The 26,314-nt window shown below is 32.0% G+C and overlaps 1 protein-coding gene across 1 annotated transcript in view; it reads right to left on the bottom strand.

Annotated features, from left to right (window-relative positions):
- Positions 1-26,314, bottom strand: part of LOC108726391 (CUGBP Elav-like family member 2) — a 512,320-nt gene that overhangs the window by 371,777 nt on the left and 114,229 nt on the right.

Genomic DNA, 26,314 nt, shown 5'->3' with positions numbered 1-26,314 from the left:
ATTGTGAACTAGTGATCAATTCTGCTTTTGTCGCAGAAAATCTTTGCGGAACAAAGAATGGTCAGATGACGCCAACATAACTGTCAACAAACGACATATAACTTCGGAACGCGATCGTGTACCTTCACATATATATTTTATCAATGAATGGTAAACTTTATCGGACTGTTTACAATGAAAACAGTCCAGCACATGTAAGCTCTGCAGTAGTTGCGCATATGTCGATTCTAGTGTTGACCCAAGCAACGTTTACTGCCTCCATAAGCAATTTTATCGCCAGTATGTGAAAACTGTCAAAATACGCATTCGCGTAGGATTATGATGTGGTTCGTCAGAGTACTCGACATAACAAACCTTCCACACGAAAAGGAACAATCAGAACAATCATTTGTTAACAACTATTAATTGTTATTATGACTCGTGTTCACTCTGTACAGTTCACTCTGTTCAGTGTGTACCACTACTATTTCGGATTATGTCTGAAGTGAGAAAATAAAAATTCACAAAAATTCTTGCAAAATACACTAAAATGAAAATATGTTTTAATAAAACAACATTCACAAAAAAAAGTTTTCGATATATTTTACAAATCAGATAAAACTGATTTGTAAAATATATCGAAAACTTTTTTTTTGTTTTATTATAATTAATAAATAACCACATATAGTACCGGTCAAAATTATACCACCTTTCGATTTTTTGAGCATAACTTTTGTCAAAGTGAATCGAATGAAATCGAACTCAATGACACTTGGTGGCAGGTGTACGTAAAGTATAATGAGATTTGACAATATACACCATGATTTTTTAATTTTTTACTAATTTTTCATTTTGACAAAAGTTATGCTCAAAAAATTAAAAGGTGATATAATTTTGACCGGTACTGTACATAAAAAAAAATTATCCATAACCAAAAGTAAAATGATACCACAGTTGTGATAAATTATCAAATTAATAATATATAGACATAAATGAAATTCAATTTCTCTCCAAAACAAGAAGAGTTTTTGGTATATTTTATAAGTCTATTTTACTGATTGCAAATGTCGTTTCACTAAAAAAATATTCTATTCAAATATAATTTGCAAGAATTTTTATTATATTTTCTCGCTTCTGACGTCATAATTTGAGATAGTAATGATGAGTAAAAACTTAAGCCATAAAAATTTTTTTACTCGAATCCAAAATTTTCTTTCGTTCACGAAGTATTATAATAAAATAAAAAAAATTTCTTCTTATATATTAAACAATACACGTCAAATAATTACACATTAACTGCAACGCGAAATTCATCTCAACACTATCTGTTTAAAAATCTCACTTTCCTCTAAAAAATCTTTCAGAAAAGTTTTCCTCTCGCGTCATCGTCATAACATATTGTCTATAAATTGTTAATCATTGAAATTTAAAGAATAGCTGATTCTCATTTAGCATTATATTTAAATACGTTTGAATAACATAATATAAACAATAACATAAAATATATGAATTATGCTCGTTTGTAAGTTTTATTACTCCACGCATTAATACTATATATCATTTAATGTTATTCGATAAATAAGTCGGAGTGTGTCGCGGCGACTCACAGTAAGCTTTGCTATTGCAAACAACGACAGAACATTTTCCTACGCTCGAATTTGAAGAGTTTCAAACAAATCCAATAACACAAGATGTACAAGACGTCACCACGGCGGAGACCAGAAAGGGAAGTGCAACGTATCTGAATTGTGAATTCGCTCGGGGTCTTTTCCGCGCGCATACTCGGCTGCTCGTGCGAACGTGCAGAGGAGCGCAATGGGCTGCTCCGTGAGTGCCTCACATGTATGATCGCATATGCGCACCTGCGCCTGCATATGCGATCCATATGTACGGCACAGGCACGTGTTGCCGCGCAAACATGGTATACAAGATGTCACACATACTACGGATTCCTTGTTAAATTCAGTGCCGACTTTCTCATAAATAAAAGAATTCGATTACGGTAATTAACTTTCATAACTTCCGTGATTTTTCTTTCGGAAATAATTATAACGTACTCAGAATTGTGTAAACTTTTAATTCATTCAAAACACTGTGAAATATAAATGTGCAAGAATTGAAAATATTTTCGATAAATCAACAAAGTTTCATGATTTTTTTATCCCATTTTTTAATACATACTTTAATCGCTTTGCACATATTTCTTTAATTTTCAGATAATCTTATTGACTCTGCGATAGCTATTGTTCTTTTGAGTTAGCATCCATGATTCAATGAAAACACATATAGGAACACGTACGTTTTACGAAGTCCGAGTTCTACTACGCATCTTGCCACAAACACGAGTACTTATCAATGCTCATATACTGTACCATCTAGCATGATTTACTCTCCTCGTCCGGCTCTCAAGAAAGACAGCCAGCTTTATGCTCGCGCACGAACGAGTTTTAGATGTAAGCTCGCTGCTTTCATCGGTAGATGTATCGCGCATCACAAATCCGTCGCCGTCACATCCCACGATTCCGCGAAACGAAGAAAGCGGGAATGCGGAGTACGTGTATGCATCTGCACGTATCCGTGCTTGCGATAAAAATGGGTCGAAGAAGATGGAGTAGATTATCGAAACTCTCTTCCATGATCGGTCTAAAAAGCACTGGAGACCAATGATATGCTTCGGAAGTGGAACTCTGATAGAGCGGTAGAAATATTACCTGATAAGAACCAAACGTTTTCACTCCTAGTAGTATCTAATATCTATCATCGTTTCATGAGTTGTTTAATTTAGGTGTGGCATTGCATTATAGCGTCATAAAACATATAACGATAAATTAATTTATGTGTATGTGTGTGTGTATATAGGATGATTCTAGTAATTAAAGTACAGCTTTTTTTTAATATAAGTTAAAATAGAAAAAAAATTGATAAAGGAAAATCTTTTATAATAAAAAAAAACAGATTTTAATTTAAAAATATATATAATTCCATTTAAAAAACTGCAATTGTGTTTGTCAAGTGCATTAGTACATTGTTAAAAAAAATATTATCGTGATAGAATGACAGATCAAATTAAATAATAAAGGATTTTATATACAGTATGTTTCAAAAGTTTCCAAACAAATTTTGTTAAAAAATCCAATTTCTTATATAATTTTTGTAATTTCATTTATTAATTATTTAAAATATATTCTGAAGTAACACAATCTTTATAGCAATTATAGAAACATCTCTAATAAACTTTTTTTTTTAAATGGGGAAAATCATTTCAAAACCTCTGTATCTCACAATTTTCGATATCGTGTTAAAATGTCGTCTTTTTAGCTTCATTTTTAACTTCGGAAAAAAATCATCGCAGGAAGCTATATCAGGTGCATATAGTAAATAGTCAAGCATCACCTTCAAGACTAAATCACCTTTTGTGTTTGCTCTTTGTTCCGTTATTTTTCTCGACAAACGTCAAAAACGTTCTCTCATTTTTATCGTCACAACAATAATAAAAATATAAAAACCGTAACTCTATAGAGTTAGAAGTAAACTTTCATGAAAAATAATTTCATATTTTAATAGATAGCTTTAATTATACAGTTTGTAGAAAAGAAACTTTTGAAATAAACCGTGTAAAATTAATGTATTTGATTAAAATAATCAATAACATATGTAAAAAAAAGGACTGAATGGTACGTTATTACAAATAAAAGATGCTGCAATCACACTAATCGTATATACCAATATAAAAAAAACAAAATAGAAAAGCTCATATATTCCATACATTGTGAAATGTAAATGTGTAATTATTTCATTATTTATATCTACTAAATAGAAAATGAAAATTTATTTAATCTAAATTAATATTAATTTATCTTATATTTAATTTGTTATTGGCGTAGCAAGCTTCGAGAAGTCTGACGAAGCGGGTTCAGATTTGCGAATTAATGCCTGCACCCCAGACGCGCGTTTACTGGTTGCAGTGACCAAATCGGTCCTATCTGCGTACACGCGTGGCAGCGCCAGCACAATGGGAGAGATTACGGGGACACTACCCTGTACGCTACATCGAGCACGAAGATGGCAGACCTATGCTCATATAATCAGGATACGTCGAAAAAACTATACACATGGATTTCCATTTTTATAGCCGCGTCTTTTTGTCCCTTGGGAACGCCGTCTCTATCGAGAGATACCGAACGGTCGACCACTTACGCTAGGCCGGTTTATGTCATTCTTATCCCAACGCATCTTCAGGTGAAAACAATAGCAAACAATATCGAACGGATATAAAATCGATCACCGAACTCATGCACGAATCCACCTTCTTTTTTTCTCGGGATAGAAGATACTGATATAATAGTGTATAACTAGGGTAACTCCGGCAAATACGCCGCGCTGGGATTTACGCCGCAGAAGTCAGAATCTTCTTACTGTTAATATTAATGAATTTATTGTGAGTTGAATCGATTTGTCACTGTAATAAGTAACGCCATCATAAGTTATAATCTACATAAAAAATGATTAATATAGGACGTGTAAAAGACTTAGTGGTTATTTCGTGATATATACGTGTAGTGGAATAGTAAAGCATGTTTGTATTATTAAGCATGTTTGCATTATTTGTAAATTTTTCATGAGCTGTACATACCCCCTTTCCCCCTATGAGTAGCCATATATTCCACCCCTATGAAATATGCGGCAAAAATACAAGGTTTTAAAAAGTTTATTTTTTAATATGAAACATAAATATTTCGGATTTTTAATATTTTTTTCATAGTAGTAGACAGTACAAAGTTTTTACTGATATAGTTCATTTACTATAAACATAGTAAATAATACTTAATAAATTAAGTTTTTGATAGGTGCGGCGTATATACCGGAGTTACCCTATAAGATGAAGATGAATCTTTTCGTTAACTTTTTCGACGTTCCTTATGCTCCAATAATGCAATAAAATTTTAAATCGCAAATATACATGTATTCAGTTAAATAGAAACATTAGTAATATACGATACTATCGTAAATGTTAAAAAATGAATTTTTCGGTGAATGGAAAGCCAAATCAATTATTATAGAAATTTTATCACAATGATTTTTATATAAAGGTATAAAGATATTTAATATGTATAGAAATTAATAATATGTTCAAATAATGATAATAACCAACGTTGCATATTCAATATAAAAAATTTGAAGTTGTAAAAAGTCATAAAAGAAAAATATAAAATAATTTTCAAAAATAGAAGAAAAAGATTAAGACATAATTTGAGTATGTACACGGAGAATCTTCTTTTAAAATTTACCCTGGAAATATGGTAGTTGTGGTACAATACAATATTTTAAAGATTTTTACCATGCATTTCAGTAAAAATTAATCAAACTTATTTTATACTTTATTGTAGTTTTATTAATGAATAAGAGAGATTTACATTAAAATTCTTCAAAATACAATGTTATCCCACGACTATCATATTTTCATATGTATAATATATATATATTTTATATATACACACACTCACACGCATATATGTATATATACAGATTGTACATATACAGTTGTACATATACAGATTAAATAATTTTCAAATATTTATATTTTCGAATAGATAATTTCTAAAAAAACAAGTTAAACGTTATCCATTACGATTGTAAACGATTATATTGCGCGGATTTTCTGAAAGAAACTTTCCGTTCATGGCGCTGCAAAAAAGGTCGTATAACGGTTCTTAAATTTATTGAAACTATCATGTTACAAAGTTGAACGAATTTGCTCGTATGGCCGTTGCACTTGTCACGTGCAGGTGAGGCATATCTAGAAACTGGCTGGTTCTCGTTGCATCTCACATGTAAAGGTAAAGAGACGATGCCGAAACGCGGATGCAACCGTCTTCGGTGAGAGTGCTCTCGAGGCGCGTGTTAGAGGAAAAGTTTTAACGAGACAGCCAGAGATTTCTCAGCTGGGGAGAGGGAGTAAGTCGGCGTATCGCTTTTTCCTCAGTGCTGAAGCCACCGAGGAATGTAGCCCTTCAGGGTTGAACTCTGCCGCGCGGAACGACGTTTCGTGTTACGCAACGATCCTTCAACACGCTCTATTCATTGCGCAACCAGTGCCTAGTACCGTAAGAAGCTTTGCTGATTTATCAAAGAATTATTATGGCTGAGCGAAAAAATCTTCTTAAATCTCTGCGTCGCAAGAATATTGTTCAAAAGATGACATTTGCCGTCTTAGGAATAACATTTTTGAAAACAGTATTACTTTCTGTATTTCATAATGATAAATTTTATAGTAGTATTTGAAAGATCACGCAGTGCTGTTAGATATTGTTTTCCTTTTTTTAAAACCAAGATAATTTCTAACAAAGAATTTTTTTGAATTATCAGAATTTAAAAAATTTTGTTTACTCACCACTAATTTCAGGTTGTGATGTCAGAAGCAAGAAAATATACAATAAAAATTCTTACAAAATATACTAAAATGGAAATGTATTTCAATAAACAATACAATCGATAAAATCAATTTATAAAATATAGCGAAAAAAATAACCTTCTGTTTAAATAATTAATAAATAATCATGTAGATATCTACAAATAAATTATGCATAATCAAAAACAAATAAGCTATGTTTACAGCTTTGATAACTGTCAAATTAATATGCAAGAAATAAATATAATTTAATTTCTCACCAAAACAAAAAAGTCTTTTAGTATACTTTATAAGTCTATTCTCTGTCGATCGCAAATATTGTTTTTTTTTAAATATTTATATTTGAATATAATTTGCAAGATTATAAGAATATAATTTGCATTTTTATTGTGTGATTCCTCGTTTCTGACGTCACAATCTGAGACAATAGTGATGAGTGAACAGGAGTCTTAACTCAATAATATATGCGTCTTTAATTTATAATAAAATCATATTATATAGAATGCAAAAATACAAATTAAAATCATCTATATTCGATAATAATTATCAAATTATTAAAAAAAATATTCGCGAGATTATAAATACTTCCTGTGAGAAAAAGTAGTATACCATTCTCTAATTGTAAGATTAATTATTTTCAAATTGATGACCACGCAATAGAATAATGTTTTTGTTATCGCACGAGGTAATGGACCATGAAATCGATAAACAGTTCGCTAAAAAAAAACTGCAAAATATTCAACTTGTAGCGTACAACGAGCAAACAGCGTCGCATAGCAAAATTATTTGCCGCAATTCGCTGCACACTCGCTGTACCGTGTAGACAGCTGTTCGTCCAATAAATGTGACATGCGCGAAACGATTACGGAAGCGACAAGTGATAACAGTGAATTCGTTTTGCCGGACGCTTACATAAAATTGCAGACTGCGAATGACAATACATACCGATAAATGAAATTTTATGCAGAACGTCGCACACGTGTCGCCAGCGATAGTTTACAAAGTTACGCGAATTGAGATTCATATAAGAGAAGAAGAAATAGAATGTTTCGTTTGGAAAATAATAATTCGCTCAATCGGCTGCTGAATAAACAAATTAGATGCAACATAACAGAAGTTCTTTAATTATTTATAAAATGTCTTCAAAATTTACGATATCTTCGAAATAATTTCTATTTTCAAAGTCTCCTGTGGTATGTTTTAATAAACGGGGGAATTTAATCAACACACATCTAGTTCAGAAAGGCCGTAATATGGAACGTCCCTTTTTTCCAATGAGAAGTAGAATTGATTTTCAATTTTACCATCGTTGCAAACAGAATACAGTGTACCAAGCTTGTCTCGATTTTAAATTAAAATCAAATGGAAACCAAATTATACGCCGTGGAAGGGGGGGTACGTAATTTATCGCGGGGAAAGATGCCGCGCGCCGCAAAGCATTGAAATATTTATTAACGAAGGGTCGCATTTCGTTCCAATCGATCTACACAAATACAATAAATTAATAAAACTGGAATGAACACAAACGAAAATATTTTTATAGATAAATACTGAATCAAACACGATTGAGAATTTAATTGGAGATAAAAAAAATTATTTTGCGGCAATGCTTTTACGCGTTTAGTTAATAAAGAACAGATTATTTGTTCGTTACAAAAAATATTGGCCATTTTAGCAAATGCACCCGTTGTGTGGTCTATCCTATGCGTAATTTACAAGAACAAAGTTAATAACACATGCAGCGCTCTGGAACGATCAATGTCGCCACTACTGCGGTGCTTTCTCTCTTCTATACCGCAAATGTGCGAAGTTCGCAGATCGGACGGACCATGAAAACGATCCCGCAAACGTGGCGTTTGCGCGCATCGGACTTGTTAATTGTTAATCGTCTCGGCCGCGCTTGTACGTCACGTATACGGTACAAGCGTCACTTTATCCGCGGCTGAAGAGCATGGGCGCACAGTCGCATTACCGTGATTGCAACGGCAGGAAACGCTAATTCACTAATGCGTCACTTCCACGCTCGCATGTCGCATCGTTGGTTTCGTACGCTATTGAGAATAGTTTAGGATTATATACGTTAACGCGACGCAGTCGCCTTTCTTGCAGCTGGATACGTCCCGTCGATTAATTGTGCCGGAGAATCTCTTCCGCTTGCACATTCTGTTTGCACGTGTTCTTGTTGCTCGTTGTTCATATTCGAATTGTGAATAATTGCGGAAAAGTTTTGGTTTCTGTACACGAAGTGATTCAAAGTTTCCTTCGAACTTTTGAATAAATAGATTAAACAAAAATATCTTTAATTCTGCAAATTAAAATGTTATAACGATTCAATGGTACGTAAATATGTTATTTTACTATATATATTTCCGTTTTCTAAAAGAAATTAAGAGATAAATAATAGAAGAAAATAGATAGTAGATAATTCTTAAATTTTTATAGATAATATAATTATGATAACTATCAGCAGCATCATGAGATGTATCGGTAATCGGTATAATATGAAAGGAAATATATGTGACATTAATCAAATTTTGATCACTGTTTGCTCTGGTGTAACAATGTAAACTTACGGTGATTCCAATAGATGCGCTCAATTATGGAAAAACTTAACAAGCTCGATCAGCTAGTACGTGATCGATTTTAATAAATCAAACACGTGTAATAATCGTAAATATTATAAATAAAAAAGTCTTTGGCGTATTAAATTCTTGTTTTTTTAATTTTAATTATAATAAAAAAAAGTTTTAAAATATTATTTAATAGAAATTTTATTTATATTAATAATTTAATGTATACAAATTATTATAGTTTTTTACTCCTCTACACGCTCCCGAAGTTTTGCCATTTAATTTGGAAACACCCTGTATATATATATATATATAAAATAACGTTCGTGCTAAAATATTTATTGCTAAAATTAGATACTAACATTCAAGAATTAACCGAATAATTTTTTAATTTCTTTTGAATACCTACTCTTTTTCTAGTTCTTCAAATAATTTGTTCTTTAAATAAATCATGCAATTTACGCGCAAATTATTGATTTCTCTAGTAAATGTGCACATTTATATTACTTTTTTTCTGTATAGTAAATGCATACATTTTATGTTATTTTTGTATATTTTACACGCATGAACAATACCATCATTTTTACAAAATTTTTACAAAACGCAATGTTCTATTTTCCACAATAGGGTCACGATTGAAGACCTTTGCGCATCGATCGTGCAAACAGAGAGGCATGCATGGGTGCTTGTGAAAACTCGGCAAAAGCACAAAGTAACGGTGGGGGTGGGTTAAAAAAATGTTTATCGCTCGACGAGTTCGATGAGCGCAATTAAACCGCTGTCAAAGACTCGAAACGAGGCCCGGATAGCATGGCGGCGCGTTATAATGACGACGAGGGGCTATAAGTTAATCAACATTAACTCGAAACTCGATCCCGCCATACTATGCGTGCCGCTCGCTCTACTGAATTTCTGCGTTAAAGTGTGTCGTACGATCAATCAATTGCAACACAAAATTTGGTAAATATCTACAATAGCTGCGTCTGTTACTAAAAGCGAAAATTGCACGAAAGATTTAAATTATATTACCTGGTAATTTATATTATTTGCCTTATAGACCTCGTTTTGATAATTATATACGTAATTCTTTATACGATAGACCAAATTCAATTATCTTTATTTGCTTGTTGTTAAATATGGAAAAATGATTTTCTTAAATTTACTGCTAATGAAAATTCTTAATAAACGTAAAATTTTTATAATTCATGTCTACTTTTGTATTAATCATAATACAAATCAAGAATCATAATACATATATTTTATTTTAAGCAAACGATTTACAAGTAATCAATAATCGGAAAAACTTATAGGTAAATAAAATTTGAAAATTTACAGAAATAACAAAGATGTTTTAATTGCTGTTACTTGTTCAAATATAATATATTGTAATTTTCTTTTCAAATTCCTATCTATATACTATATATTATTTTGTTAAGCTATACAAAAATAAATGCACGTACCTACATATAGACATTTAATGAGAACAGAAAGTGCAATAATAGGGAATGCACAGACGGCTGATGACATTAATCTGATTTACATAAATCGACCATTCGTGCCAGAAGCTAATTCGTCGTTCCGCTTCATTCAATTGCTGTTCAATTTTATGAACGGGCTACAGATAATTTTACGTTGTGACGTTGTCCTCTTTTGCTCAACATTACTTCAATTTAAGAGAAAATCGTGAAGAAAATTAATTATTCATTTAGTTGTTGAACACGCAAATTAAATTATCAAAAAATAATTAATCACTATGAATCTTTAATTTTATTTAACAAAATATATGTGAATAGTATTGTTAATAAAAATAAAGATTATATAAATTGTTAATAATACGTTTATATATTTCAGACCTTTTAAAATCTGCTTGTCACAAGGATTAAATAAACTTATGAATAAATATTTAAAGTAAATTTAAATGACAAAGCAAAGATGTAATAAAAAATAAAAACACAATAAAAAACCGAATTTTCTAAAGACATTTATATTAATATTACTCAACGATAAATTGATAAATTAAGTTAGAAGACATAGTTTAATTTAATCTAATAAGAGTGTTCAGTTCCTAAACTGCATTTAAACAAAAAAGCATGTTCTTAAATATTCATGTATATAATGATATATAATTATGCGGTACTTAAACATATTATTTTCCTAACTTTTAATATAAACATTTGTCTCGATTATTTATTCCTATTTAATCGAATAGATAAAAATATTGACTGTCCGTTTTTTTTATTCAATAATATGCGTTATTAATTACTTCAATTAATTACTTCAATTTTCAAAAACACAAAATTAAACCGTTTGGACTTAACATTCTCTTTATCGTGTAACTTCATTGTGCAGATTTACACAACACAATATTCGACAGTCTAATTATCGAAGGACAGGCGATATGCGCAAGCAAGAGAACTGACAGTTCAATGATCGTTTCTGATGAAAAGACGTTCCACGGCTGCGCTGCCATAACGAGGCGAGTTTCGTAGACGACGATGCTGCGTTTTCGTGCTCCGGCCCCTTTAATGGATATATGCATAACGGTGAAACCGCAAATGCTTCAATTATGAAACAATGAAATAGTTAGGGGTGCTGGGGTTCGCCACCCACTTCCCTCTTCTACGACTGCGCCGCGTTGGTGCCAACTGACGCCAACTTCTCGCGCTCTAACTTGGTACCGTTGTTTCGTCGAGTTAACCAGCTAACTTTATAGCAATCCACTCCGTCGTTTTCCACCCTCCTCGCGCACGTCCTACTTGTACTATTCCTTTTCTACTAGCTCTTCTAATCTTGTGCGTCCGCGTTTATCTTCAAACGTAAGTCATGGCGGTCTGCAGTCGAAAATGCGAATACCAGAGCATTAAAGCAGCTTTTTCTTTGAAAGATGGATAAAAATTGTGTTAAGATTAGCGATAATAAAGAATATATGTATTTATACACTACAAAAAAATCTGATTGCACTAATTGAATTCTAATGAAAAATAGACAAATCAGAATTTCATAGTTAAATCTATTATAATTCTAGTTGAGATAACCAGACGTCTAATTATGATGGCCGGAATTCTGATTGATATGATCAAAATCTACTGGCTCGTTCATTTTCAACCAGACTCATAGTCAATGTGATATCATAAAAAAAGAAGAAGACTTAGGATTATGCAGAAATCATGTAATACAAAGATTACACCATACGATGAAATGCTTTTTCTTGATAAAAGAAGAATTAAGTATTGATCATGGTTTTCTATTTAAATTGTTAAAACTATTCAATACTGTTAAAATTAATTGTAATCTTTTCATCAAAATTTATAAATATTAAGATTCTTATAGCAATTTAAATCCAGTAAAGTACTTTCTTATATATATAAAATATCAAATATTATAAAAAGATAATTTGCTCTCTTTTGAGATATCTTTCTATTATCTAGATTCTTATTCTGCTATCTAACAATTTTAATCTCTTAACATACTTTGAAGATACTTGCAACATACGTACTTGGCAATTACGATAAGAAATACTTCTGGAAATTATTGCAACATGAAGTTAAATTGTACCAACAGGGATAATATAACATCGGCGCAAGTAAAAATTTTTGATGATTTAACTAATAGAAAGGTAATCAACTAACCTTTATCTTAAATCAATTTTAATATGTACTATAATTGTGCTTATCGATTTCCTTCTCAGATATTAGATGATCCTATTTTTACTCTTATCATAGTGCAGGATTTTTTTACTTAACAGAAAATTTTCTTTTATACGGCGGAAGTAAAGCTTGTTCGCTAAACAGTTTGCTAAACCGATTTCGTTTCCATAAAATAATAAACTGTTCTGATATTACTAAATATTAGTTATAAATTCTTTAACCTTTATAAGGTGGGGGTCTATTTTCTAAATCTTTCAACTTTTTTTCAAGTAAGATTTGATAATCCATTATTTCATTATATTCTTTGCCCCAAAATATAACTGTTACAACGCCATTATAGGTTTACTAAAATTAAAATTATAGTGACTAACAAACAGATGAAAATATTGTTAGATAAAATCCTCTTCAATTAAAATGAACTTACATTACTTATATTTTAATAATGGAACCGTTTCCACTGAAAAAAACCTGGTTACATAAATTAAAAATCTACAGATAGATTTAACCAGCGTATGCCTGTTAGAAAATAAACGAATCAAAATTCTCTCTCTTTTAAAAATTACCAGGTAAATATAATTAATTCTATATTAAATATACCAGAATTTCTAGATAATGATATTCAATTTATTTAATTCGATCAACATAACTTTTTAGTAAAAAAAAGGTTTAGTGAATATAAGTGGAAGTTTTATAGATCCAACCAAATTAACCAAATCCTAATAATTAAATCTATCAAATATTCTAAATATAAAATATCAAGTTCAATTATGAACTATGATAATTAAAAATTCTGTCCAATCTCATTAAAATGTAATCTATCATCTCGTTGGTATAATCGGAACATTTTTCTAATATCGAAGTTCCGAGAAAAGATCAACTTTGAATTGCCAAAGAATCTATTAAAATCAACATCAAATATTTTGAATCGCCTTATATTGTTGATCGCAATATCTCCGATAATTAATCGTCCATCTTTTATAACGTCCATAGTACAGGCATCATTAATCAGCCGCTGCATTCTTTATCGCGCGCATTATGCCTATACAATCAGCTCGATAATTATTGAGCAAGGTTCAATATGCCATACGCTTTTAGTAAAATAATCGTTCCAATATTGAAAAAAATAATGTGAGAGATTAAAAAAATAACAACGAGAAGCACAGTACCATATATCTACATAATGTGCCGAATGATACAGCTTAAGTGATAATATACCGAGCTGCACAATCCGCCCATATAGTCGCGATAAGGCACCCCCATGCTGTATGCCGCAAACGCCCCTTTTTAACGGTAAACACCCTTCGCATGTTGATAGTTTATGCTCGCACGTTGCACGCCGGCTTGGCTTATTTATCGCGCGTTATTTATCGGCATGGCTGCTTCGTTTCTTCATCGCTCGTGTTCTCTCAGCTTCGAATATACAATAATCGAAGTAATAATTTACTGAAGATATCGGTTTTTTTTTATAACTTACTGATAAAAACAATAATACGTATACACAATGTACATTTATTCGTCTCTTTTATTAGAAAGCAATAAATATATATAGATTAGTTTAAATAAAGAAGAGATCATAGAAATATTATTGTATCAAGCATTCTGTGCTATTCATCATTTACGAAAACGATGTAAAAACGAGTTAAAGTCAAAAAGTGGCGATCAGTGATGCAGTATGACGTACGCATATAAGCTAATCTACCGGCAGTAACGTGTAAACGTAGCGATCGGAAACGATAAGCGGATATCATCGTCGCGTGTGACGGATTGCGTGCGATACGTTTTCGCGCGGACACGGAGAGGCGTAATCCGTTCCGGTACGCTTGAGCGCGGCGAACCACGACCCGATCATTTATTTCTATGATCATAAAGTCGCCCTGTGATACGTGCGTTCTACCCTCAGTCGCGTGATATATTTTCAACCGGCCCGCAAACGAACATCGTAGATTTGTCTTTCCCGTGGTGTAATCCGATTTTATAACTAATCTAATTGCCATAGACTGCCGGACCTTGTTTCAGCTCCGATTTACACATACCTTGTAACAAAAATATCACACACGAATTTGCTTTTGAAAATTCGAGACAAATGCGAATAATAAAAATTTATCAGTGAGCGAAAGAGAATTATTGATTATTCAATATATGATTTGACAACCGTCAAAATGGAAACGAAATTCACAAACACAGAGATAAATGTTGAATAATTGTGTTAGCTATATATTTCGGATAAATTAAAATATAAAATTATTGATTCAGATATCAGATACCGTGTTTGTATTATATTACTCACATTAATTGCAAAATTCCAATAATAAAAGCTTCCTTTGTATACATTTTCTTTTAGTTCTGTTATATAGATTTCGGTGTGTGAATTTAAATATTCAATTCTTATGATTGATAGTGACTTTGTCAGATGTTTATATACATCCAAAATTCTGACTTGGTTTATAACTCTGATTGAATGATAAAGAAATAATTGGCAGAAAAACCGATGCTACAAATAAGCGAAGTTTTAAAAGTCATCCTAAATTCAATGTAAATTAATTGTACATTCAATTTTTTAATGCAATTAAAAACTTTTTCCAAAGAGTATTTTTGTGCAATGCACAATTTCTGTATTGATTTGCATTTGTGTGATATTAAATCTTTGCATTCTTTTCAATGAAAAAAAACTTTAGTCTAAATTCGTTTAGATTTTCAAATGTACATACAATGGTTAATTTGACAAAATATTTATCGGTGGGAATGTGCATGTTTAACAAATAGCCACGAGTCTTCCGTAAAGTAAAACGCAAACGAGCAATTCCAAAGCGGATTGCACGGGTCATGTTAAATCGAATTATAAACGTCACGACCTAATTACATCTTTCGTGCGGCCATGCATATGTAGTAAATGCGACACCGCAAAAACGAAAACACCACGTGTGAGAACACAACTCTACGCTGAAATTACGTTTCTCGCAACATCGTCGACAAAACGTTACATAAATATGCTTCGCGTATTCAAGTTTGTGGCGAATGGACGACATGAATCAGTTTTCGTAAGGAAACTTTTCCGATTTTTCGATGCTGCAAATTATATTATTTACAATATCTGTAATATTACGTTAATAAATATTTTTAAATAAAACCGTACATCTTTCAAAAAGTGACTCTTTTAAATATATAAATATATTTGTGATATAATTTTTTTATATATTAATTTAAAAAATATATATATACCTATATAATATGTAAGCAACTTATATAATATATAAGTTTATATTTATAATATATAAATTTATACTTATATTATATATATTATAACTATATAAAATTATATTATATTACAATGTATAATAATGTAAAAAATAATGTGTTCTCTAAATAATAAAACTAAATATTCTGATTTTAGATAATCGGAATTTTGGTTAGGTTATTATTCATTAATATTTAATGAATTAAATGCTTGATTAAACCGGTTTATTTAATTATTCGTATTCTGGTATTTCTATATTTTTTATATATATCTCTGACCTCCACTAGCATTACATGACAATTCACACGCTTCTCAAGAATGCTCATTGTCAGTATCACTATATGTGTCGATTTAATTCATAAGTGTTTCTAATATTTCTAGAAAACATCAAGTGTGAAAATGCCATCATGTTCTTTTATCTACATATGAAAATCAAAAGATATACGATTATGCAATCGGCGCGTGCGATATTGCAAAAATGTAAATTGAAACGATAAACTGCGTGTCGACACACACACACACACAGTCCCTAGTTATAATTCTCTTTGGACATCTTCATCTGTGCATCGAATAGGATTCATTGAAATAATTATGTTAGCCGGGTGCGTTAACTCTCATAAACTCAAGATCGATACTCTGCCAGCTATGATTTACCGCTTTAAAGATGTTTCTCTAACTCGTAACTGCAGATTACATAAGTCACTAATTAACATCATTATCTGCGCCTACTTTCCAGTATCTCATAACGACACGTGTAATTTAATACACGTGTGTGTCGAGAAGTCTTAAGATAGTGAGCAGTTTGATATGGAAGTGCGACGATAAGCATCAGAAATATAATTTTCGAATAATCACCTTACGTAAACTTTAAGACCTTGTTAACAATTAAAATGTCATTTATATAAAAACGTAATGTTCGCAAAAGTATTTAACAAATGTTATCTATATAAATTTCCAAGAAAATTTCATTTAAAATTAATTTAACATATTTGATAAGGAAATTTAACTGAATTATGTTTAATACTGAAATAAATTACGGAAAATTTTAAGTTAAAAATGAAAGATTTGAGAATATAACTATATATAGTTCTACAGAAATAAAAATTCATCCACTTTATTGTCGCTCATTTGCTACAATAATGACAAAACTGAAAAGTTATTTTTTAATTGCTTGCAAAAAAGAACATAAAGAAAAAACATACTTTAAGAGAACATAGCGTGTCGTCTCTATAATCAATTATTACATCAATTATTACAAATTGTATTTTAAATTTAACATTACAAAATTCTAATGTTTCAAAACATTCAAACTTATTTTATGGAAACCTTTATTTTTTGAACTGTCATTGTTGCAGCAAATAAGCGATTGAATAAATTTCTTTTATATGAGCTGTAAGATTGTAACGTTTTAATTTTGAAAAGGAATTGCAGTTTTGCGAAATATTAAAAAAATAAGATACATAAAAAGAATAGAAAATCTTATTTTGGAAATGTGCATTTCGGTTGCATGCGGCTGAGACTTTTATTTTGTTATGTACAATGATTACAATGATTACACAACGCGCGACGAGTTCGTTGTATAAATTCCCGTCGCGAAAATATTCCTTCCGTTCGGCTGTTATTTTAGTACGAATTGTGTGTATGTGTATGTGTGTGTATGCGTGTGTGTATATGTGAATGCGAACGCGAGAAAATGCTCGCATCTCGACCTTACCGTTAAACAAAGTAGTGCGTCAATGAAGAAAAGACGCGAGTGCTTTCTGATTTTACCGGTGACCACCGATGACCCTTCAAATCACCGCTCGTATTTGTATCTGCGTTTCTCGCGTGAACTCCTTTGCGGGTTTATTGCCGACGAAACGGCGCGGTGCCTCGAGTCAAAAAACAAACAAACTCAATAGCGATGACGGCGGCAGTGGCGACGTCGGCGTCGGCAACGACTGGCCGCGGCGCAAATAAACTCTCGCCTCGACGTATGCACGTGGTAGTTGCGTAATAATATGATGAAGTCGGACGTTTTCTTACGAGTTACGAGTTTACTACCTCTCCAGCGTAACTCCATACCGTCTCCTTCCAACGCATAAGAAAACAATCAGTCAGGCGCTGATCCCAGCGCATGACCTATTTCTCCTTTTTATAGAATAGAAAACTTTTTTATTCCACGGAAGAGAGAGAGAGAGAGAGAGAGAGTATATCGTGAATACCGGATATTGGATCGTTCTTGCGTCAGATCGAGATGTATGAGCTACGTTAAATTTTAAACGTGACGTTTGATATAGATCGAATTTATCTCAATAGAACGTATATGCAAAAGAAAGCTACAGAACAAATTTACTTTTATTCTTGTGTGCGTAAATTTGATAACCAAAGCGTCTAAAATTCTATAAATGCAATATAGTATTGAAATAGCAGTTTTTCACATTACTCTTGCAACAGCCTATAGTAAAAAATTTTTTATATAAGAATACATGTACAAATATATATGAACTTATATAAACGTATACAATTATATATAAAATATGCTCATACATAGTCTTTTTTCTCCTGTAAAAATACTGTTTAATAAAATAATGAGAATAAAGAAAAATAATGAGAATAATAAAAAAAACCTAAAAAATATTTCTTTCTGACTTTTTGAAGAACAAACAAAGCAAAAATTATCCTTTTAATTATTTTTTATGTTTTTCATTATTGTTATTTTTTGCATGTCCCAAACAGTAATTTTACAAAATAAAGAAGAACATATGAGCATATATCATATATAATTATATATGTTCATATATGTTTATATATATTTATATATGCTCTTATGTAGAGCTGCCATCTGTAAAATCACTAATCTAGGACAATGAGCTCCAAATCCCCGGATTTTACAGCTAAAACCCGGACATTTTTTTATGTTAATATTAATTTTTTCATCGTAAATTTTGATTATTTAAAATAACATTTAACATTTTTATACTTAAAAGTATTTTCACAAATAAAACGAAAGTTCAAGTAGTTGCGAAGTATATTTATTAATCATAACAAATTTACCTTTTTAAAACAAAGTAAAAAAAGGCGCCAAGTGTGCATACTCCTCTCGGAAAAAACCTGCATAAATTATTATACGCGCTTGTATATGTGATCCTTGAAAAAAAAAATGACTTCCTTATTTCAAACCTATTCCAAACGTATTTTCCAAACTATGAAAGTATATATATATTTTTTTCAAAAAATATGTGAAATCTTTAAATTGCGCCAATTATAAACAGAAAATATATTTCATTGAAACACTAATATTACATAACTATTTTTAAATAAAAATACATAAAAATAAGAGCATCTAATTGAAATAAAAAAATTTTAATGTAAAAAAATTTAACACCGCTAGCAAACTTGACTTGATCTAGCGGCGCCAAGTTTTTTTATATTGAAATTCTATATTAAATTTTTTATATTAAAATTTTATATTAATATAAAATATATTAAATCATGACAACGCTTGCGCAGTTGTTATTTAATAATAATAATAATAATACGAGTACAATGAAAAACTATATAAAATCCGGACCGCTTCGAAAAACCCGCCTTCAAAACTAAGATAAATCCGGAAAAATTCGGACGGATGGCAGCCCTACTCTTATGTGAAAAATTGTTTAAAGGGAAAAATTTTATTTTTTCATTTTTTATATATAAAATAGTTGAAATGAGATTCTTAAGAATTGTTTTCTTCTTTTCCACAACGATCCTTTTTCTATACCAGTGTTAAAATTTAATTGACAGTAATAATCGACGGCCAACAATTCTTGCAAATTCCTGTAAAAATGCTCGGCACATTTATGGCTTGTAGGCATTGTAAAACGTTGAAATACTCCGCGTATGCGTAACGTTCAACGACACAAAAATCTCTTGGCAATGTCGGCCGCGCTAGAAATGTTTTCCATTTTGGATGCAACGTAATGACGACGCTTGATACGACTGTCGTGAGGAAACGGGAAATCGCGTTGCCGCGCGAACAATGGCGACGTAATTCCACGCGTGTCAGTGGAGATTCACGCACACACTGCGATCTCGCCGGCGGGCGTATAAAAATTTCGCACCAGCCGTGAAAGAATCGCGAACACGCCGACGTGATACACGCCCAAGTGGATTCTCCTCGGCCGGACATTTAGTTGACCGTCATAAATTCTGGGCTTTGACGCTCGCGGGTAGAGCCCGGTAACGCGCCCGGGCTTTCCCGGCGGAGCTCGGCAGTGGCCGAGATTTTTCGAGTCGCGGCTAGTAAAACTCTGCAAGAATGGATCCCGGAATGGGTACGGGGAATAAAACTAGGAGATGCAGGAAGGAAACGAAACGGACCAACGTCGCGGTAGCTCCGGCTCGGTTCCTACCCGCAGACACCAGGAGAAGAGGTGTTGGTGCAAGGGGACGTGCTCGCATCCTGTTGCGGTTTCATAGGTGAGAATATTGAAAAAAGTAGTTTTCAAAGAATCACTAAATAATAGAATTTTGTAATAGAAATGCAAAAACAAGACGAAAATAAGCAATAGTGACGGAAGTAAATTGATTAAATGATGTAAACAATGCAGGAAGAGAGAAATATTAAAAATATGAAGTTATAGAAATGTAAATATATATATATATAATGTATTAATTTTATTATTATATATTGTATATATGTAATAGTAATTATGTAGAAGTATATAATAATATATAATTGTATAATAGTGTATATTCTATTTTGTTTGGTAAATTCAATTATATTATATGTATTGCTAGTACCTTTTTCTAATTTCTCTCATGTTCCTTAGAAAGATATCTACGGAAAATTCTACCGACATTTATTTTCGTACTCTCGGGAATGTACTTGTAGTAGTACTTGGAGAGAGAATGTTCCAGTTCGTGCCGATATCGCACACAAAAATATCCCGCTGAAATCTCGCTGGAAAATTCGGACTTCATTGTGGCACTGAAGACCACGAACGATGGAGTCGATTTCGACATGCTCGAATAAATTGCACGCGAAATTCGCTTCTCGCGGAATAGCAGTTTACCGAACAAACGAATTTAATTTCTCGATTTAGAACATTTCTAAAATTACTTAAATCGTAAATCTCTGGACACGATTTATGATGTGTTTTTGGACATGTTTAAGCACACAATATTGTGCGCTTGAAAAGCAAATAAAATCTACCATTCGAAAGATGCGTTTCAAAAAATTATTCATCGGGAACTGAATGTGAGCGAATATATTATACGTAAAAAAATTTTATCCTCATTAAAACTTCAAGCTCCATTACAACTACGAAAATTACAAGATTTATGCAAACAAGATCATTGTAGCCAATTATATTTTTGATCACTTTATGCAAGAGAAAGCAATTTTCGGGTAAGACTGGGAATTGTTTCCCTTTGCATAAATTATAATTTATATTGTAACGTAGGTATACAATCACATTCGACACAAAAATATAATATTAAACCTTTTAGTAACGCTAAGTTAATCCAAGGAAAATCGGTTTCAAGTCGCTTGACCTAAATTTTTCGACACTTCGGTTTCTTTGAGTGGATCAAACAGTTGGAAATCACAAGTCGATAAACTGAAAGCGGAAGACTTGTCGGTTTTACTTATTTACGATTCGAATAACCGTATTCTACAAAATAAACGTCTAATATAATTGTATGAACCAGTAATGATAAAACAGAAGAGAAGTGCAAAACGTTTGTTTCAAAATAATTCTCAAAATAAATATGTAATTTGAAACTTGAATCATAAATTATCTACTAATTAAGTTAATTTGTAGAAGGTATTGTATTTAGAAATTTGTAAAAGTGTTTAACAATTAGGAATAAAAGATGGATATTATAAATGAAATTAATTAAATACGAAAAGTCATTCAAAGGAGAATCTTAGTGCTTAAATATTTCGTCGCAATATTTTTTGCAATACATTATTTGTAGATTTTAAAATTCTCATTAACATCTAATTATTTTTATAAAGATACTTACTAGCACACACACACATAGAAAAAATTATTAAATTGCTTATCAATTTAACAAAGTGATATTATTACTTTGATTCTGGTCATGATGGCATTTCAAAACCAAAAGATTTCGACGCGCAGTATGCAGAATTAGATATATATAAATTCACACGAAAATATTTAAATAGATACTAAAATCCTGCTTTAACTAAATATAGGAATTTTTGTATTTAAATAGATTTATTCTCATCGGTTTAAATTCGTATTATATTATTATAAATAAGTTTTGTCGTACTGTATGTTATAAACAATGCACAATTCGTATCAATTACATATGTCGATATCGTGATATTCTATAATTAGGTAATATTCTGTAATTCAGACTTTATTTATATCTCTAAAGACCACGAGTGATGGAGTCGATTTCAACATGCTTGAATAAATTGCACGCGAAATTCGCTTCTCACAGAACAATATAAGATACGTAACAATATAAGATTTAAAAATAAGCTAAATAAACAATATATACGTAAAAACATGCAGAAGCTTGATCTTCCATAACATGATCTTATTTTTATCAAGTTCGTATAAAAATAAAACGATAATAGCATAAATAATTAATTATATCAATTATGAGTGACTTCTGATAAATTTAATATACTCGTAGCTAAAGAAAATTTTGTCATAAACGAGTTTTTATCATATAAAATTATCTTTTACGATAGTAATATAAATTGTCACGTACATTGACAACGGAAATAACTTACATGTGTGACGAAATTTCACAGTAGTAGAACTTTAGAGAAATAAAGCATACAGTCTTGGTCTGACAAGCTACTTGGCAAGAGAGACCGCACCAATATTACATATAAACCCTACCAGCGGCATTTAGATATTTGCAATTCATATCACGTCTCATGCATGCGCGATGGAGTGACTGCTGCGACCGCTCTATGTCATCGGTCGTGTCCCGCGTAACTGGTCACGGTACGTGTAAAGCGATCCTACCCTGAAGAAATGTACCGGTTTACCAGACCTCACCTCCGGTCCGTTTCATACAAGTGCACTCATTGCTTCCAGAACACTGAATCCGACCTACTTCCATTGGCACAACTAAGAGAAGCGGTGCTATATATTCTTCATTGCTTTCTTAACTAATGCAGCCAGACAATTTTTCATTTTTTATCATGTTAATCCTCTCTCTTACTTTATTTTATAATATATCCAAATAAAGACTTAAATAAAATTCTTAAAAGATTTTAGTAATTGCGGGACTTTTATGCATAATATTACTTCACAAGATTTGAGAAACCAGAAACAATATTTTGAAATTTAAAGATTTATAGATTCGCATAATCACCTATGACTCAAATATTCAAGACGTACAATTTTAACATTCATGATTCTGAGCATTTGAAAACTTATGAAAGCGTATCAAAATTTTACTTTTAATTATAAGACTATTACGAACAAAACGTGATTGTTTATATTAATTGCAATTCTTTGCGGTATTCTCTTTGAAAATAGAAAATCTTTGCATCTCTTAGTATCGATAATATCGACTAGCTCTATGAATTTCAATGCAGCCGATATCATCAGCGCGATTGTGTGTTTGGGACTATAGTGTTTCAATTTGGTGCCATGTAACCAGTAAAAGTCGATGCATCGTGCATTGGAAAGTCATGCCTGTCGATGGTTCATCACAAAGCACGCTACTGACGACCGATACTCCATAAAAGCCTGATCATCCGCTTACGACCGTACCGGCGTGAAAAACTATGCGTCAAAAATATATTTTCGCGGGAACGACACGACAGTAATGTCCACGACAGAAAATTGAGTGAAGCAGCACTTCAGTAAATAAATTGATATCATATTTGCATTGTCTACAAAGAGGATCGATGCGAAATCATTTTTAATTGATTTACTAACTGGACCCGAGTGAAATTAATCTTGTGAAACATATATTAGTACTCATTTGAGCCCCGAAAAATTGATGGTGCCTCTTTATTGAACACATTTCATAAATTACAAAGATAAAATATAATAAATTACGGAAATGGAAATTATAATTTAAATGTTATTAACAGAGAAATTGTAATTTAAATATTATTAACAGAAATTGTAATTTAAATATTATTAATAGATTTTAAACATTATTACTGAAAATAACACAAATCATGAAAAGGGTGCTTTGCAATTTTATATGCAATTAACATAGCGTAGATAATATTTCCATTTGCTTTCGTGAGGTGTTCGATATACACGTTATAGTTAAAAATTCGAGCAGATTATTAATTTTATTAACAACTGAGCGAAAGATTAAACGTACAGTTATGAGACTGTACACTTGTGCGGTAGCAGAATCACGAAGCGCAAACAATTTTGTTAACGAGTTCCAACTATTAGGCCCTATCCGAACTCAATTCTTGGTACAGATGTTCTCATGTACACGGAACTGGTGTGTGCTGCATAACCGACATTAGCCTGTGTGTCACGTGCGATCACCTCCGCCCGTGCGTGTGCACCTTCCATCCCCCATATGGATAGCACGAATGGAAATGTGCTTCCCTTCTTTGAGTCGGACGACACTCGAGCATGCCGCGATAACAATGTTGCATTCGCGGCACGTTGATATTTCAACATCATGTATAACTTCACTTTCGTTATGTGTAAGAGAAATTAAAGAAAATGAGATTTATTTCCGTATAAAAACAGCTTTACCAAAGTAAATCCAATCAAGGTAACTATTATATTTCACAATCATGCAATGGGGAATAATTTTTGAGAATCAATACATAATGTATCAATATATCGATTATTATAAATCTTACAATAATACAGTAAAGATATACAATAAAGCGGATTTTAGTGCTCTTCAACTATAGGAGGAATTACATTTCAATTACTATAAATTTTATAATAATGTAATAAAGATACGCCATATAAAAACGCAATGATTTTAATAATCTTTAACTATAACAAATAGCTTGTATAACGAACGTGTACACTTTCGTATATTCGAAATAACTTCGTTCACATTAGCCATAACGGTGCTTAACTGCCTACTCTGTAATTCTTAACAACAGTATCGTTATCATTACACGTGCTGTTTCTTATCATACATTATACTCACGCAATATAACGATAACGACACTATCGTTAAAAGTATAGAATGGTCTTACTGGATCGTGTTTATTTTAAATTTATAATAGATCATACTTTTTTATTTAAATAATAATTTTTGTTAAACGAAGGAAAACGGAGAAATTATATTTTAATAATATTGCCTCAACGTACATTGTAAAACAGAATTTAAGATGTTAAAGTCGTATTAATTATTTCATAAATGTAAAGGCAAAAGATTAGATGGCAAACTAAGCGAGGCTAAAATTATAGATGAGCCAGCTTCACGTTCGATCGAACAGGAAGGACGCGACATGGAAATGAGAGAAGGGCGCGTGCATGACTCCCCCGCGCAACCCTTATACGCGCGCATGCACACATATACATACACACACAGTTGCGTACGCCTCTACAGCTTGTTGCGGATTATGTAGACTCTCGTTGCAACATGTGTTCGTTATATCGCTCCGACGGAGTTACCAACTCTTGACTAAGGCTTCCCTCGTCTCGACGCTCGCGCGCATGACGCGGCGCGTTTACGTACACGCGTAACAGCCCTGCGGCCGTGTGCGCACTTGTACAATGTAAATATTTTACGTAGCTACGCCATGAATTAAGCGGCTTAAGTAGATTAAGTCTGGACGAGGCGCGGCGAATATCCGCCACTGCGGTTGCAATCTTAACTCGACGAGTGTCGAGTTGCTCGGATGTCATTACTGGCACTCGGATCAAAAGATTATCGAAACGTTCTCAATACACGTCATTTGTATCTGCACGATTTTCCATTTCACCCGTTTTCTTCATATCTCAAAATTCACAAAATCAGATAGTATTCGGATTTCGTTCTTGTCGATTCTATGTTCGGAATTATGAAGCACCGTTAACAATGTTTAACCTGCTATTCTTTAAAAGTAGCGATCGACAGAATAATATTGCGTACACATTTTACAAATCAAATTTCCTTACCCTTTATAAGTCAAAACTGGAAGAAATTATGAAACGTATAACTTCGATATCTACATAATATTATCATATTTTTACCTTCCTATCTAATCACAATCTGACAACTTTTCAATCTTCATTACATGAACTGCGAAATGTATTGAATCTTCTGGAAGATCTTAATATCAACTAAAAAAAAATCAATTTTTGCAACTTGTTCTGTTTTTTCGTCACTGTTTTATCAAAAATCTGACCTACGAATCGTTAATTATATCACAATCCAAGTTAAACGATCGCAAATTTGAATTCAATCGGATAATTGAACAATACGAGCGTATTTTCAACGTCAAATCATGCTGAGAAACCATCCGATGAAATCTTGAAGAGAGAGATACCCGAATCGTGTCTCACATACACACGATCAATCGATTTCTCGTCTC

The sequence above is a fragment of the Mycetomoellerius zeteki genome, unplaced genomic scaffold (genome assembly GCF_001594055.1).
Source record: "Mycetomoellerius zeteki isolate Tzet28-1 unplaced genomic scaffold, Tzet1.0 scaffold415, whole genome shotgun sequence".
Classification (NCBI taxonomy): domain Eukaryota; kingdom Metazoa; phylum Arthropoda; class Insecta; order Hymenoptera; family Formicidae; genus Mycetomoellerius; species Mycetomoellerius zeteki.
The sequence above is the reverse complement of the archived record's forward strand: the minus strand, read 5'-3'. Positions and strand labels throughout refer to the sequence as shown.